This window comes from Caretta caretta, chromosome 1 (genome assembly GCF_965140235.1).
Source record: "Caretta caretta isolate rCarCar2 chromosome 1, rCarCar1.hap1, whole genome shotgun sequence".
Taxonomy (NCBI): Eukaryota; Metazoa; Chordata; order Testudines; family Cheloniidae; genus Caretta; species Caretta caretta.
This window is the reverse complement of record NC_134206.1, coordinates 79875236-79893715: the sequence shown is the minus strand read 5'-3', so window position 1 is coordinate 79893715 and position 18480 is coordinate 79875236. Positions and strand designations below refer to the sequence as shown.

At 44.1% G+C, this 18480-nt stretch overlaps 2 long non-coding RNA genes across 2 annotated transcripts in view; one reads left to right on the top strand and one right to left on the bottom strand.

Annotated features, from left to right (window-relative positions):
- LOC142069661 (uncharacterized) overlaps positions 1-10857 on the bottom strand; it is a 53258-nt gene extending 42401 nt beyond the window's left edge. Inside the window, exon 1 of the long non-coding RNA XR_012665597.1 lies at positions 10737-10857. This is a non-coding gene — a long non-coding RNA (uncharacterized LOC142069661). The remainder of the gene's footprint in view (positions 1-10736) is intronic.
- LOC142072367 (uncharacterized) overlaps positions 1-18480 on the top strand; it is a 230362-nt gene that overhangs the window by 129267 nt on the left and 82615 nt on the right. The gene's annotated exons all lie outside the window — the stretch shown is intronic.

The following is an 18480-nucleotide window of genomic DNA, read 5'->3' as shown; positions in this document are numbered from 1 at the left end:
AAAGTACAGATAGGAACTGAAGAGAAACAGTGAAATGAAAAAGAATCCCATTCAATTCCATCACATGAAGGCAGGCAACTAAATACTGACAAATTTTATAAGTTTTTGTATACAAATGAAAGAAGTCTAAATACTAAGATGGGTGAACTTGAGTGCCTTGTATTAAATAAAGATATTGATATAATAGGTATCACAGAAACTTGGTGGAATAATGGTACTCAATGGGACACAGTAGAATCGGGGTATAAAATATACAGGAATAGTCACGTTGGTGGGGTAGTGGCACTATATCTGAAAAAAGCATAGAGTCATATATACAGTAAAAACTGAAATGAATCAAACTAAACCATAGAATCCCTATAGACACAAATTCCATGCTTGAATAATAAGAATATAGCAGTACAAATATACTACTGATCATCTGACCAGGATGGTGATCGTGAAATGCTCAGGGAGATTAAAGAGGCTTCACAAATAGAAAACTCAGTAATAATGGGGGATTTCAACTATCCCCATATTGACTGGAAAGATGTCACCTCAATATGGGATGTGGAGATAAATTTTCTAGATACCATAAAAGGCTGCTTCTTGGAGCAGCTAGTCCTGGAACCCACAAAGGGAGAGGCAATCCTTGATTTAGTCCTAAGTGTCACAAAGGATCTGGTCCAAGAAGTAAATATAGCTGAACCACTCAGTTTTTGTGACCAGAATGTAATTAAATTTAACCTCCTTGTAGCGGGAAATATACCAAAGAAACCCACCATTGTAGCATTTAACTTCAAAAAGGAAAATACACAGAAATGAGAAGGCTAGTTAAATGGAAATTAAAAGGAACTGTCACAAGAGTGAAATGCCTGCAAGTTGCATGGCAACTTTTTAAAGACACCATAATAGAGGCTCAAATTAAATGTATACCCCAAATTTAATAATATAGTAAGAGGACCAAAAAAGCGCCACCATGGCTAAACAACAGAGTAAAAGAGGTGTTTAGAGGCAAAAAGACATCCTTTAAAAATTGGAAGTTAAATCCTACTCAGGAAAACAGAAAGGAGCATAAACTCCTGGTAAGTCAAGTGTAAAAGTATAATTAGGCAGGCCAAAAAGAACTGAAGAGCAACTAGCCAAAGACTCAAAAACAACAAAAAGTTTATAACAGCAAAAAGTTTAAGTACATCGGAAGTAGGATGTTTGCCAAACAATCAGTGGGGCCACTAGACAGCTGAGGTGCCAAAGGAGCACTCAAGGAAGACAAGGCTGCTGCACAGAAGCTAAATTAATTCTTTGCATCAGTTGTCTCTGCAGAGGATGTGAGGGAGATTCCTACACCTGAGCTATTCTTTTTAGGTGACAAATCTGAGGAACTGTCCCAGTAGAGGAAGTTGTGGAACAAATTGATAAATTAAACTATGATAAGTCACCAGGACCAGATGCTAGTCATCAAAGAGTTCTGAAGGAACTCAGATATAAAATTGCAGAACTAGTAATCATGGTATGTAAACTATCATTTAAATCAGCCTCTGTACCAGATGACTGGAGGATAGCTAATGTGATACCGATTTTTTAAAAAGGCTCCTGAGGCAATCCTGACACAGGCCGGTAAGCCTGACTTAAGAACCAGGCAAATTGGTTAAAACTGTAGTAAACAAAAGAATTATCAGACACACAGATGAACATAATATGTTGTGGAAGAGTCAACACAACTTTTTGTAAAGGGAAATCATGCCTCTATCAATTGGAGTTCTTTGCGGGTGCCAACAAACATGTGGACAAGGGTGATCCAGTGGATGTAGTGTACTTGGATTTTCAGAAAGCCTTTGACAAGGTCTGTCACAAAAGGCTTTTAAACAAAGTAAGGAGTCATGGGATAAGAAGGATGTCCTCTCATGGATCAGTAACTGATTAAAGATAGGAAATAAAGGTAAGAATAAACAGTCAGTTTTCAGAATGGAGAGAGGTAAATAGTGGGGTTCCCCAAAGAACTCTACTGGGACCTGTTCTGTTCAACATATTCATAAATGGTTTGGAAAAAGATAACAGTGAGGTGGCAAAGTCTGCAGATGATAGAAAATTACTCAAGATAGGTGCAAAACTGTCTACGAAGAAATTACAAAAGAATCTCATAAAACTGACTGATGGGGCAAGAAAATGGCAGATGAAATTCAGTGTTAATAAATGCAATGTAATGCACATTGGAAAACATAATCCCAACTATACATACAAATAATGGGATCTAAATTAGCTGTTGCCACTCAAGAAAGAGATCTTGGAGTCATTGTGGCTATTTCTCTGAAAACATCTGCTCATTGTGCAGCAGCAGTCAAAAAAGCTAACAATGTTAGGAACCATTAGGAAAGGGATAGGTAATAAAACAGAAAATATGTCCACACGTTGAATACTGCATGCTGATTTGGTTGCTCAGTAACACACAAAAAAGAAATATTAGAATTGGAAAAAGTACAGAGAAGGGCAACAAAAATGATTAGGGATGTGGAACAGATTCCATATGAGGAGAGATTATAAAGACTGGGACTGTTCAGCTAGGAAAAAAGATAACTGAGGGGTGGCGGCAGAGCGGAGTCTATAAAATCATGAATATGGAGAAAGTGAATAAGGAAGTGTGATTTACCCCTTCACATAACAGAAGTACCAGGGATCACCCAATAACATTAATAAGCAGCAAGTTTAAAACTAACATAAGGAAGTATTTCGTTGCACAATGCACAGTCAACCTGTGGAACTTGTTATCAGGGAATGTTGAAAAGGCCAAAAGTATAACTAGGTTCATAAAAGAGCTAGATAAGTTCACGGAGGATAGGTCCATCAATGGCTATTAGCCAAGATGGTCAAGGCTGCAAGCCAATACTGTGGGTGTCCCTAATCCTTTGATGGCTGGAAGCTGGGACTGGTCAACAGAGAATGGCTCACTCAATAAATTGCTCTGTTCTGTTCACTCCCTCTGAAACATATGGTACCAGCCACTGTTGGAAAACAGGATACTGGGCTAGATGGACCATTGGTCTGATCCAGTATGGTCATTTTTATATTCTCCTGTACACAATTCCACATATGTGCAAAGTTACTGAGACCTCGATCCACAAAAAGACATAGGTACCTAACTCCCACATTAGGTGCCTAAGTCCTCCTTTGCGTGCTACTGAGATTCATAGATTCTCAGGCCAGAATGGACCATTGTGATCATCTAGCCTGGCCTCCTGCATAACACTGCCATAGAACTTCCTTAACATAATTCTAGAGCATACATTTTAGAGAAGCATCAAATATTGATTTTAAAATGATCAGTGATGGAGAATCCACCATGACCCTTGGTAAATTGTTTCAATGGTTAATTACTCCCACCATTAAAAATTTACACCTTATTTCCAGATTCTCAAAATCCCTGCTAAATTGCCATCTAACCCCAGACATGCCTAAATTTCCACCATTAAAGTCCCTAGGGTGCCTAAGATTCTGCCTCTGAGGCAGCAATGTGCATCCTCAGTCCTGAAAACTAGCACCTATCTGATGCCTAAGCCTCAGCAGGATTCTGAAACCAAGTGAATCTAGATGTGGACCCACCTACCTCAGGACCCAAGCTGGCATGCTCAGAGCACACCGAACACCATACCACAATGAACAAGAGGACCTCCTTTATTATTATTAGTCGAGCGGTAAAGGAACTGAAGTGGGAGACTTCAATTCAATTCCCCCTTCTGCCTGATGAGAAGTGCCCTAACTGTTGAGTGCCCTAACCACTGTACTATGGCATATTCTGGTATTCTTTCCAGTTGCAGTTGCTCCACTATGTATAAATAATTAAATATGTGTTAGGCCAGAGAGAAAGAGAGAGTGAGAGTGAGAATGACTACATTCCAGTGGTTAGGGCACACACCTGAGAGGTGGGAAACCCCTTTCTCATCAGGTGCATGCAGTGATGAGCTGCCAAAATTTTAACAACTGGTTCCCTCCTCACCCCATGAGCTCCAGCTCACCACGGGGTGCATGTATGTGGGGAAATTGAATGGGGGTCTCCCACATCCTGAGTGAGTAACCTCACCACTGGGTGAAAGGTTATAAGGGAAACCTTCCTTTTCCTCCACCCCACACTCAGCCATTTTGTGTGGAGTGAGGCATACACCACCACTATTCTTGGAAGAAACAGCTTAGGTGCCTGATTCTGGGAGACGGTTCTCCCTGCTGTGGATCCCAAGTGAGATAGGCACTTCCCTCCGGCCCGGACCAAGGTGCCTAACTCCCCTGAGATTGATGGGGCTTGCCACATCCCCTTCCTTGGCATCTGCCATTGGCTAGTTTAGGCAGCTTCCTGCCTACACTGCTGGCTTTTGTGGATTGCATTTTTAGATTCCTATCTTCCCCCCTGAATTATAGGGCTAGGCATCTAATTCAGGATTTGCAGATTCCACTGGGTGCTGCAACACTAAGTGTTGTAAAACATAAGTCCTTTTGTGGATTTGGGCCTGAGGACAAAGAAGTAAATGCACTGTATTTAGCGTGTATTGAACAATTATTTAAAAAACACTGACACTTTGATGAATCTACCAAAATAAACCTTATTACATGCATTCATTGCAAAGTTGTTATATGCCACCCTGTTGCTGCCCTCCTGTTGCTGATAGCAGCAGCTGTAACTGCTGCTGAGTCTCTCCTTTCTGGGCAATTCTGGGAACCATGCTGGGTAATGCTCATAAACTAAATGTAAGTGCTTCCAGTTCACTTTCTTTTATAGAGCAGGTCTCATTGGTTCTGAGGGATCTGAGTCTGCTCAGTACCTCATTAAAAGGCTATGTTGTAAATTCCTCTCATTCAAGATTACTTTGCTCTGTGTGATTGAGTCATAGTAAAATACCATCTTCATAACATTACATTATTGTCTCACAACGTTTGAACATAGTTCACAGGACACTTAATCCATCATATACCAATCATATGGATCTGGTCACCCTTGGTTTACCAAGGGATTTCTTTGGTGTTTAATATTGTAAGGTCGCTTTTAAAGATTTCTTCCAACTTGTGTGTAAATGTTAAGAATAATAAAATAAGTCATTTTCCTTTTAAATAGAAACGATTTACTTCACCAGGTGTACTTAGTCACAGAATGATGTATTAGCTTCAAATTCAGAAAGATGTATCTTTCAGAAATTACTGTGAAAACAGATTTCAGGTTTAATAAATTCAGTAGGAAAGGGTATTATTTCATTTTTGTTAATTAGGGACCACATTTTGTAAAGTGTCCACTGATTTTTAGGTGTCTCAGATTTTGGATACCCAGCTTTAGAGCCCCTTCTCATCATCATCGTGGCAAATCCCAAAGGGACATAGCTTCCTTGCAGATTGAGTGCCACCTGGATCAATCTCTAGCCTTAAGGACTTAGCTAGTTATTCAGTTTATGTACATCACTGGCAATCTTATCGCACCACTGAACCTTTTGGAAGCCATGTGACTGACAGCAATGTAGCTTTTGTCCTTGGTAAACACTCTTTGGAATTCATTTGTCTTCCATCAGTCATATCATATGTCTGTACTGAGAAAGCCATTGAAACCAAACAAATGCGGTTGTGGGATTCAGCTTCAAATATCTTCATTTTTGATCTTGTACTGCTACTTATTTTGAAGCAGCTGATGAAGACAACAAGAACTGAAAATATCAATCTGGTGATCTTCAGCCTTCCTCAGCACCTACATTTCACTGCTGTACAATTAAGTTGGTATAATCTGGTGTGACGGGGCAAGGCCAGATGGCTATGGAAAAGTAGTGGGAGATAGATATATTAGCTCCAGGCTAAACAAATCCCTAGTACCAGGATAAGTGAAATGGCAGCTGCCCCAGGTCAATTAAGACACCTGGGGCCAATTAAGAACTTTCCAGAAGGCAGGGAGAAGGCTAGGTTGACTGGGACACCTGAAGCCAATCAGGGGCTGGCTGAAACTAGTAAAAAGCCTCCCAGTTAGTCAGGTGGGTGTGCATGTCAGGAGCTGTGGGAGGAAGTTGTGCTGTTGGAGAGGCTGAGTAGTACATACCATATCAGGCACAAGGAAGGAGGCCCTGAGGTAAGGGTGAAGTGGTGCTTGAGGAAGTGAGGGCTACTGTGTGGGGGAAGTAGCCCAGGGAATTGTACATGTCATGTTTCTAAAAGGTCAGCTACCGTAGCTGATACTATTAGGGTCCCTGGGCTGGAGCCTGGAGTAGAGGGTGGGCCTGGGCTCTTCCCCCCCCCCCCCCCACCCGCCCCTTGCCCCCTGATTAATCACTGAGACTGGGAGACAACAGAGACTGTGCAAGGGAGGATAGCTTCTCCTCACCACCCTCGTTGGCTTATGATGACAATGGGTCAGTAGACTGATCCTTCTCCCTAGAGAGAGAAGGGTTATGTGGAGGGTCACAGTGAGCCTCTGAGGCTAGCAAAATCTGTCAGGAAATGCGGGACCCACGGAGGCAAGGACAGAGCTTTGTCACACTGGGTTCTACAGATCTGCAGCTTTGTAGCAAGTTTGATGTCATGACATCTTCACAGAGGCCACTGAAGGGCCTGAGACATGGCGGCAGCAGCTGTAAGTCTGTATTTTTTGAGCATCCTCTGGCGCTGTCTGTGATGTTTCCCAAGTATTTGACAGTTGTTACCTGCTTGACGTCCTGTTCAGGCAGGTTAATACTGAGGTGTAATTTGGAGTTGGAGGCTGCAGTGAAAACAGTGAATTAGTTTAGATACCCTTAAAACTCCAATTTTTCAGAGGTTCCAAGCACCGTAGTGCCCATTGACTTCAACAGAAATTCTGGGTACTCAACACCTCAGAAAATCTGACCCTTGCTCTCTGCTGTTGGGCAACCATATTTGGTGGACACTTTCAAAAATGTGGCGTATATACCCAACTCTGGAAAAAAAGACCTGAGTGCTGGTGGGTGAGAGCCAGTCGGGGTGATGAAATTCCCATAATGTCCACACACAGGCACCCTCTTACATTGGAAAAATAAAAAATGATCTGTCAATTGCTCTAGGCACTTCACTTCACTGAAAATACAATGCTCTGCACAACTTCCATATTACAAACCCAGTATTTCCACATGAGCCCTAGATGGTATCATTATCTGACGGGACCATAAGTTGGTAGATAAGCTACCTTCCTATAATTCAGTTATTTGAATCTTCCATTGCTATGAGCACTCAAAAAATTCTGTGTATTAATACCTGAAGATTAACAATGGGTTCATATTGCCTGTGTAAGCAGGGTCTACAGAAGGACCTAGACAAATTACAGAAGGACCTAGACAAATTACAGAAGGACCTAGACAAATTGGAGGATTGGGCCAAAAGAAATCTGATGAGGTTCAATAAGGATAAGTGCAGGGTCCTGCACTTAGGACGGAAGAACCCAATGCACAGCTACAGACTAGGGACCGAATGGCTAGGCATCAGTTCTGCGGAAAAGGACCTAGGGGTGACAGTGGACGAGAAGCTGGATATGAGTCAGCAGTGTGCCCTTGTTGCCAAGAAGGCCAATGGCATTTTGGGATGTATAAGTAGGGGCATAGCGAGCAGATCGAGGGACGTGATCGTTCCCCTCTATTCGACATTGGTGAGGCCTCATCTGGAGTACTGTGTCCAGTTTTGGGCCCCACACTTCAAGAAGGATGTGGATAAATTGGAGAGAGTCCAGCGAAGGGCAACAAAAATGATTAGGGGTCTGGAACATATGAGTTATGAGGAGAGGCTGAGGGAGCTGGGATTGTTTAGCCTGCAGAAGAGAAGAATGAGGGGGGATTTGATAGCTGTTTTCAACTACCTGAAAGGGGGTTCCAAAGAGGATGGCTCTAGACTGTTCTCAATGGTATCAGATGACAGAACGAGGAGTAATGGTCTCAAGTTACAGTGGGGGAGGTTTAGATTGGATATTAGGAAAAACTTTTTCACTAAGAGGGTGGTGAAACACTGGAATGCGTTACCTAGGGAGGTGGTAGAATCTCCTTCCTTAGAGGTTTTTAAGGTCAGGCTTGACAAAGCCCTGGCTGGGATGATTTAACTGGGAATTGGTCCTGCTTTGAGCAGGGGGTTGGACTAGATGACCTTCTGGGGTCCCTTCCAACCCTTATATTCTATGATTCTATGATTCTATGGTCTGAATGAGCTCTCCCATGACTTCTAGTGAAGCACGGGGGATGAAAGACTTCAGGAGTAGTCCATGTTTGCATAGACACACCTACTCTGCCTACGTGCACAGCCTCATGGAGCTGCTTTGCCAAAATGATCAATTTTGGCTGGTTTTGGGTTACAAATCACTCTAGTTATTTGAATGCAGGGTTAATGATGTGTTATCCTTATTGTATGAGTAAAGGGTAGCAGAACTGTTCTTAACATGCCCTGACTGAGAGAGGGGTCACCCTAAACTGAATCTCACTTGCTAAGCTGGGATAGGGATGCCAAATCCAAATGAAGTGAAAAGTGGATGGAGACGGGTGTTTCTATGTGGTGCTGTGGACATTGCCTAAAGAGTTCTAGACATCATTTTATCTGCTCCTCTCTAGTGCTTAAAAATAGAGTTAATTAGACTCAGTTCAGAGTCCTTATTACTGGTTGGTGGTTCCTGGAGCTGATGTGACTGCTTAGCAGGTCTAGGGATTCAGCCTTAGACTTTTTGTGGGGACAGTGTTACAGTGAAAGGTAACACAGCAATTGCGCTGGAAGTGAGGTTCCCGTCTACTTGCTGAAGTCACTAAGAGCTGGGTTAGTGATGTGAGTAGCAGGTATCAAAGGCCATGGAAGGCTGAGCCTCCTCAAACAGCCTTGTATGTCCCTGACCAGGCTCTGCCTCCAAGCCCCTTCCTGCTTCCCAGTAGTGTGCTGGGGAAGATTCTTCCCCCTGTGGCTGGGGACCCAGGCTGGGGGTAATGGGGACCGGCCTGTACTCTGGGGCTTGGGGGGGGGGCACTCTGGGGTTGGGCAGGGTGCACCACCTGCCTGGCACTTTGGGACAGGGAGGGGGAATGCCGCCCACCTGGTGCTCGTGGACTGGGGGTGCTCGGTTGGCCTGGGCGGATGGAGGGGCAGGCTCTGGGGTCTGCTGGGAGTGGTGGGCCTCAGGCAGAAGCTGGGCCAGGAACTAACCTCTGGGGCCTAGGGTTCACCTGCCGCCCATGGTTAGTGATGGAACCTGAGAACATGGCAGAGAGAAACAGTAGCAGCAGCAGAGGCATTGCTTAATGCCTCCCACACACGGGTGGGAGGTGAACCCCTATAAATGCATCTCCAAACCTCAGGTCTTCACTAGCCCATGATCCCCAATTGTGAGTAGGGTGCAGCATAGGGAGAGGGGGAGTGATGTGTTAAAGGGATATTTGGTCACTGGACTTTCCCACCACCAGGTGGGAAATAGACTCTGCCCAACATACTCTGAGGTCAGATGTGTTTATAGTTGTATGTTTTTGAATGTGGTTGTGGCGTTTTCCCAAATTAATGCTGGGTTATCTTTCCCTTTTAATAAAAGTTATCCTTTGTTATACACAGACTCAGTGCTTGCGAGTGGTGAAGTATTGCCTCTTAGATGTGCCCAAGGTGGTGTTAAGGTTTCCCAGATTACTGGGTGGGGGCTCAAACCAGTTCTGTTTTGTAGTGTTAAAAGGAATGCCTAGGAGAAGGGTTATATTTGCTTACAAAATTAGAAAAGATAGAAATTATGTTCTAGTGAAGGGTAATAATAGTATATAAACTAATCCTTTGTCACTTTAAATTTTGTGGTTACCTCACTGAAATTTGTTGCTCTTTATAGTTTCAAGGTACTATACTAAATCGCTTAGTTTCATCTAAATCAGTACCATACGCTTGCATGTTAATAGTCCCCTGCTTGCTCATGACCACAGCTGAAATCTTTTGAACTGTCTCCCTAAACTAGCTACACTAGTGCACATGAAAAGACAGCTCTGCTGCTTCTCATCTCATGGCCCTCGGTTGGACCTTGATTTCATATTGACCTTGAAGTTTAAAGACTTTTAAGAATACTTTTATAAGAACATAAAAGCAGAAAACCACACAGCCAAAAACAATCTGTCCTCTTCCTATTCCAGCAGAGTTTTTACATCCCTTCACTATAGTATCTACTGTTTGTAGGAATATGCAACATGATGGAATGTTGACAGCCAAGGTAATGCAAGGCCCCTCAACTAACCTTGGTCCTGCTGTCTTAAGAAAGACTCTTTATTACTAGTTGCATGAGGAAAAGTAGCGAGCAGAAAGACCTGCCCTCTAAACACTATCTAGAGTCTAGCCAAAATGGCAGTCCTTACGCACTCCTCTAGGCTCCTCCAAGTGCAAGGACTCCACAAGGTTAGATTCAATTGTGGCATTAGCCTCTACAAAGATGAAACAAGTGGTACTCCTTTGACTGGGGCACAATGCCTCCTGCAGACACACGCCGCCTCCCCCACCCCACCCCAGTGAGGCACAGCTTAGCAGGAGTGAGTGCTTGCCAGAGCCAGTCCATCCCACTGTGGCTCACAGGGGTAGTGCTATTGGTGACTGTTACCCGGGGTTCTTTCAACCCAAAGCTCTTGGTCACTTTTACTCTGTGCGAGGTGGTGTCAGGAAATAAAGCAGGGGAGAGAAGGCCGTCCAACCGATAGATGGCTGGCACAAACAGGACAACGCAAAAGTGCTTTCACTTAAAGCTAAACTTTACCTACACACGTCCGCAAAAGGTTAGTAAAACACCCCCAACCCTTGATAATTACCAGAGTTGAGGAGGGCTCTCGAGTGGCACAGCGGCAGGCTTCCGGTGGCCAAATCTTCCGTCTGCCGGTGGGGACTGCAAGATGTATCCAGAGGGAGAGTCCAAAAAGAGTCCAACTACCTCAAACTTCCCCCCTTATTTATACATTAGACAAGTCCCTTAAAGAAAGCTTGTTACAAGCAGTTTCAGTGGTCCAGCAAAAGGTTCCTTCTGATTACTGATTAACCAGGTGTGGGTTTTTCCAGAGTTTGCAGCCTTGAGGCCCCCAATAGACATTCCTGGGGCACAAACTGCTCTTCTAAAATGCATGTATCAGCCACTTCAACACAATTCTTTTCAGGAAGGACGTGGGGTCAAGCTGCCCTCTTTGTGGCACCCAAAGACCCCCCTCCTCCCCTCCTGCCTTGGTTAAGCTAAGCCTGCTGACTTGGCTGCTTTTAGCAATAAGCCATAGTGGTTTCAGGCAAAGTTTCCCCGTACAACTGAAGCCATGCATTGAGGGACCAGAGTGAGTTGAGTAGGATATTTTCAGTAGCGATGCACCTGGAAATAGCAAGGAGATGAAGGAAGTATCAGTGGTGCAGCATAAATTGAATCTAGCATAAACTGAATCTGTCCTGAATAAAGCTCATAAGAAATAACTATTACGTTTGTTAATAGCAAACATATATTGAAGACTGCAAGATGTATTCATTGAAATCTGCTATTTTCATCACAATCTGACCCACAGCACGTAGTGTTTGCTGTCCCTGTTTTTCTTATTAAATGAATGCCTTGCAACTGAATATTGTTGGTTTTGGTGCTGATACTGAAAATCTTACACATATGAGTCAACAGGGCTACTGCAGGGGTAAGAACTATTCATAAGAAAAAGGGTTGCAGAATTGGACACTACATTTTTAAATGCATAGCATCCAATATAGAGGAGATGCAAAATGGGCCCATTAACGTTGCTGTGAGTGCTTTAACATTTACGTTTCTTGACATTTTTACATTGTAATTGTGCAACCTTAACGCTGCATTTAATGGAGGTTTCTTACATTTAATGTGCTACGTCTGAGAAAACATATGGCATATAATCCTCTCAAAGTGGTTTTAGAAATGGAAAGTTGTCCTATGTGCCTCTGCTTCTGGAGAAGGGAATATTTTCACGTTTTTCTGGCTGCTGGAACCCCATGATGAGCAGATTTGCATTACAATTAACCTCTAAAAGTAATTTACAGCCTCATAGATGAGAAATCAGCTTCAGGGTGCTTAAAAGGGGAAATGTTCTGTATTAACATGAATGTTTTCTGAGAGAGACATGCAAACAACAACAGACCTCTGAAGTGCAAAAAAACCCTTCTATTTGCTATAGAGAGTTCAAGGTGGTGTTGGTGTTTCATCTCCTCCCCACAAGGATCAGGATCTCACCAAAAAAAGCTTAATAGTACATGCAGTTCTAAAGCCAAGAAACCTCTTTTATTAGCAGGTTCTCTCCATTTAACCCAATAAAGTATTTAAAACATTAAAAGCTGGATTCAGGCATGGAATCCATACCCATGCAAAGGAGTAAGAACCTCTTTACAGCTGTACATAGGCCATCGAAACATGGGGCCCAGATGAGCTGGAGTAAGAGGGGTGATACCTGCTCCAGGAAGGGAGTAAGTGGATGTATGTAGAGGGGCAGAGAATGGATGCAGCATTGTCTCCACACCTACCCACCTCATATACTTGCTGACCAATAAAGCTGAGCCATTAGAAAGGAATAGTCGTTTTTTGGTGGTCTAGGCCAGCAGTAAATTATAACTCCTTACCCCTAGAAGCAAAGAGGAAGCAGGGAAGAATTTGTGACTCAGAGATGTGTGTCTTAAATGTAATGCCACCTGATGTGAGGCAAACGCACAGACAAACCAGGGCTGCTTGCTCATCTGCCCCTCCGACAGAGCTGCAGTGAGTCATCCCTCAGACAAGTGACCACAACTCAGCTGCACTGACTTGCCCTTATCAAAGAGTTGGTAGTGACTCAGACTTCAGGCAAATGACAACATCCTATCCCTGAGCAGAGACTGGGTCAGCTGACCCCCAGGCCCAGGTATTTCCCCAACCCCTCCAAAGCTGCAAGATCAGTCTATGCAACCCGTTCAAAGACATTTCTGCTGCCTCGCAGAATAGCAGACTCTCTAGACTCCCAGCCTGCACTTGACCCAGTCCCTGTTCCTTGCCCAGGCCCTGTTCTAGTCTTGTCCTTGCCCTACTCTGACTTTGCTCCATCCCTGTTACTGACCAGCTCTAGCCTGGTCTCTGCCTCCTGGCCCCCGTGGACTCTGACCACACAGCTTCAACCTTGGGCCTCTATCTGGACTCCAGATAGAGTCCTGGGCTCCTACTGCTTTGGCTTGTCCATGAACTGTGATCTCAGTTCTGACTCTGACCTGTCCCCAGATCTCAATTCCAGCAGTTCCCTCTGCCCAGTCCCAATCCCACATTGGCTTGATCTCTGCTCCAGCTACGAGGCCTGACTCTCAGGACACAGTGCCTGACCCAGGACTATTCCTAGGCTGGTGCAAGCTGTGCCTAAAATCAGAATCTAGCTCTAAAGTAGAAAGGAATTCATTCTTTGCAGAATTCTGTCTCTCGTTCCACTTTAGAACCTCTTGTTCCTTTCTCTCCCCACTCCTCAGAGGGCAGGATTTAACATACAAAGGAGACAATACCCATCCAGCCTCAGTAAAGCATATGCCCACTTGTTAATTATTATTCTTATTTGGTGCATGCTAACAACATGCTCAATGCTACACTGAATAGCAGAGTCACTACCTTGAAGAACAAATCTAATGAAACCAAGAGCTTCAACACAAAAAAATATTTCAGTGTTAGGAAAAGGCTCAGTTTTCTGGAGCCCTTTGACCACCCATGTTCTGTCAGGAGCAACAAAGGCTGCATTCAAATATGTAGGGGTTCTTCTTAAAATTAACACACAATGCTGGCTCAAGCCCACTCTCGGACACGTGGATAAAACTAAACCTCTCCTGGGTGCCCTTAACAGGTACTACTTTCCCCTCTCATAAGCACTGAGTCTGTGTAAGAAACAAGCAAAGACTTTATGGGGGGAAACAGAACACAGCATCAACTTGAAAAACACCCACCCTCATGGTATCTTTGGCAGTATTCCTTTAATTTAGTCTCCCACCTGATGATGTGAATGTCTGATAAACAAATGTCCTTTAACTTGTCACTTCCACCCTTTCCCGTCTGCTACACCCCATTTACGGTTTGGTGTCAGTGAGTAGCACAGTCCCAGAGTCTGCAAGTGCACTTGGACAGGCCTGTCTCCAACCCCTAAAGGAAATGCTGCCTGGTCCATTCCTGAGGTGCCGCCACTTAACCCACCAGTACTGATTTCAGTTTAATTGGTGTTGGGTAGAGAGGGCCTCACCAGAGTTCACGCAATTCTGCTACTACCCTCTTCAGCTTCTGCAACATCATCTTCCATTATGGAGTCAGCTGTGCATTGTCCCCTCACAGAGTCTTCAGTGGAGGCCGATCAGTGGCATATAGGACCTTTGAGAAGAGTCCTTGTCACAAGGTAGAAGCCACTTTTCCGTCCATTTTTCTCTGGCAGTTCAGTCCCATACCCCACACATTTGGAGTCTATCCTATTGTGACTCCCCAGTGTGTCACTTGGAGGATTTCTGGGTAGAAAGCTTATGCAAATGAACCTTTTCTCTGTTCTTTCCCCTGTTCACCAATAGATGGTGGCAGAAATCTCCTTTCCCTCGAGAGCTTGTATCCACTCTTTCCTCTATTCATGAACAGATGTCAGGGGTGAGCTCCCAACCCTTGATAGCTTCAGTCCATAGGGATTACATGTCTTTTAATGACATCTTACATAATGACTTCACATCCATCAGCAAGTGACTTTGAATCCCCTGGCTGATGGATGTGAAGTCATTATGTAAGTTTTCTGTCTAACAAAGCTGAGAATTCAAAGTAATTGTAATTAGAGTGTTGCCTTTTACCCTTACCTCGCCCATCTGCTTGTAATAAGTTCATGATCAGTATGGTGTCCTCAGTTAATGCTGGGGTAAATCTGAGTCATTGTGGCTATAAAGACTCACATATAATATTAGATTGCATAGATTTAGCTGAAGAGAAGTCCTTGGACCAGGTCTTGGCTGGTGTAAATAGTCACAGTTCTATTTATTTCATTGTAGCTATGCCTATTTACACTAGCTGAGGATCTGACCCCCACAGTAGAATATTTGTAAGCATCCATTAAGACAAAATAAGAAGTAGCCTCACCCCTCAATGCGTTGCACGAACTCAGACTCACACTGAACCTTCGCTTAGGTTCAAAAAATGTTGTGGTCTTTTTTATTTTTATGATTGTTTTGTTTGCATCTGAACTGCAAGATTCCCCTGGCAGCAGAAATGTTGAAATACTGCTAGAGGGCCTGCTGTCCAACTACTTTTGTCCTTATCAGAAGTTGAGAGTACTGGAAACCTCACAAAAAGCCTAATGTTGGATTTCATGCACAGCTTTGCACTCCCAGACTGGAGGAATAATTTGTTTAGTGGGAAGGAGGGGAACTGAGAGCCATTGAACCAAACTGTAAGCCCTATATAAAATGGAAACCACTTCAAGCCAAGGGGTGTTGCACCCCCCAGCATCCCTAGTTTCAGCACCTATGGTACCAGTTGGTTCAGACAAGCTATCAAAAACATAGGGTGCCCATCTGAACTGGGCCAGTGACACCTTTGAGGCTCACTCATCACTGTACAGGGATGTCCCTGCTGGGAATGGAAGCCATCTAGGATTCCACTGGAGCCACAGGTCTCCACATCGCCCTCAGTGCAGGGCTGAGCCTTACTTGAGGCCTTAATTTGTATATAGTGTCTAGGTAGCATTTTTTGTGCTATTTCAAGGATTGATTTTCACTTTGGTATATCGGTGTTTACCATATTAGCAATGTTTTTCTTTAGCAATGTATTGTCTAAACATGGAGGGCCTGATTTTTAGAAGTATTGACCGTCCAGATCTCCAGCTGGAGTCGTGCCGGGGGGGCTATGGGTATTCAACACACTTGGAAAATCAGGCCTATTATATAGAGCTAGGATTTTTTTATTCACATCATTTCTTGGAGCAATAGTCAATGAAAACAAATATCTTTTGAGTCAGTGGACTCTTGCACAACCTGAATCCAAATCAGTGATTTGTCACATCCCTAGTTTCAAGTCATAACATAGTTGTGTTCACCCATCCCGGGAAATAATTATAATAGATGTAGAAACAAGGAAGCGCACAGCTGTTTCCAGCTCTCTTTTCATTTTTTCTAATGCAAGTCAATCGAGTAAGGTGAAGCAACTTTTAAACTCAGGTGAATAACACACAGCCCCATGGGTCATCTGCATTGTAAAAATCCCTGCCCCACAATATTCTGGTCCACTGCTCAGTCCCCTGTTGCTGAGACATGTGACTGCTTTTGTCACAATTCCTTCTGTGCCAACTTACAGACCTTTAGGGAGGATGGACTAGATGACCTCCTGAGGTCCCTTCCAACCCTGATAGTCTATGATTCTATGAGGACCCTGCATGCCTCTCAGTTTCCCAGGAAGTCTCCTGTTAGTTATTTACATGTCTATGGAGCTGTATTACAGAATATTAACAACACTCAATTCGCACCAAGGTCTTGTATCAGGGTGGCCATCCTTCCTACTGAGTTGGCTGAATGAGACTCCTTCTGCAGCCATTGGTTCTGTTCTTACCTTATCATTGATCCCTGCAGTACTTAAACTGAACTGAATTCCCCAGTTTTGCTATTTGGGGGAAATTGACCCCGGTGCAGAGGGCCTCTGGAAGGTTCCCTGCTCAAACCCAGTGTGAGGGCTGTATGGAAAGAGCTATCGCCAGAGCAGTCACATAGGTGGTCCTCCACATTTCTCTGCATACCTCTATGATGGCTTTGCACAGGCTCCTATGTTAAAGAAATATGGGCTGGATGAATGGACTATAAGGTGGATAGAAAGTTGGCTAGATTGTCGGGCTCAACAGGTAGTGATCAATGGCTCCATGTCTAGTTGGCAGCCGGTATCAAGTGGAGTGCCCCAAGGGTCAGTCCTGGGGCCGGTTTTGTTCAATATCTTCATAAACGATCTGGAGGATGGTGTGGATTGCACCCTCAGCAAGTTTGCAGATGACACTAAACTGGGAGGAGAGGTAGATACGCTGCAGGGTAGGGATAGGATACAGAGGGACCTAGACAAATTAGAGGACTGGGCCAAAAGAAATCTGATGAGGTTCAACAAGGACAAGTGCAGTGTCCTGCACTTAGGACGGAAGAATCCAATGCACCGCTACAGACTAGGGACCGAATGGCTCGGCAGCAGTTCTTGTCCACTGTAACCCCTAGGTCCTTTTCTGCAGAAGCTGGATATGAGTCAACAGTGTGCCCTTGCTGCCAAGAAGGCCAATGGCATTTTGGGATGTATATGTAGGGGCATTGCCAGCAGATCGAGGGATGTGATCATTCCCCTCTATTCGACATTGGTGAGATCTCATCTGGAGTACTGTGTCCAGTTTTGGGCCCCACGCTACAAGAAGGATGTGGAAAAATTGGAAAGAGTCCAGCGGAGGGCAACAAAAATGATTAGGGGACTGGAACACATGAGTTATGAGGAGAGGCTGAGGGAACTGGGATTGTTTAGTCTGCGGAAGAGAAGAATGAGGGGGGATTTGATAGCTGCTTTCAACTACCTGAAAGGGGGTTCCAAAGAGGATGGATCTAGACTGTTCTCAGTGGTAGCTGATGACAGAACAAGGAGTAGTGGTCTCAAGTTGCAGTAGGGGAGGTTTAGGTTGGATATTAGGAAAAACTTTTTCACTAGGAGGGTGGTGAAAGACTGGAATGCGTTACCTAGGGAGGTGGTGGAATCTCCTTCCTTTGAAGCTTTTAAGGTCAGGCTTGACAAAGCCCTGGCTGGGATGATTTAGTTGGGGATTGGTCCTGCTTTGAGCAGGGAGTTGGACTAGGTGACCTCCTGAGGTCCCTTCCAACCCTGATATTCTATGCAAGGTGGTGTTGGGATGACCCCAGTTCAGATAATAGGTAGAGCTGGAGGTTACAAATGGCATGGATCCAAATGCTTTTAGTGCCACAGACAGTGGAGTTGCAGCTACTCTCTGTGCTTATGGGCTAGAGAAGTAGCTACAAGAATCTACACTGCAGCTCTTTGTCTTGGCCCTCGATTGCAGAGGTGGATTCCTCACGGCTACACTGGCATATAATCACAGTGCTTGGGTTTTATGTGACAAAGGTGAATTTGTGCCTAATATCTGGCAACATGTGTCTGATTCCATGAGATGCTAGAAGCCACCTGTAAGATGTTGATGAAAAACTTCCCATTTAAGTCAATGGGAGTTAAAAATGCTCAGAGCTTTGCAGGATTTGGGCTAGTGTTTCATAGATTTATAGATTATAAGGCCAGAAGTGACTATTGTGGTCATCTAGTTTGACCTGCTGTATAACACAGGCCATAAGACTTTCCTGAATTAATGTTGGTGAAGACACAATACTTTTGCCTGTAAATCTCCCCTTCATTAACTTACTATTCACGGGCTATATTCACAGAATTAGGAACTATACGTGAATCCCCCAGAGATCATAAGTGTTCAGCTCTAAGATTTGGGGTTTGGTCCACAGCTTACCCAAGCATCATTATACCTACATTTGCCAACTTTAAGCTGCAGGGGTGGGAAGATTGGG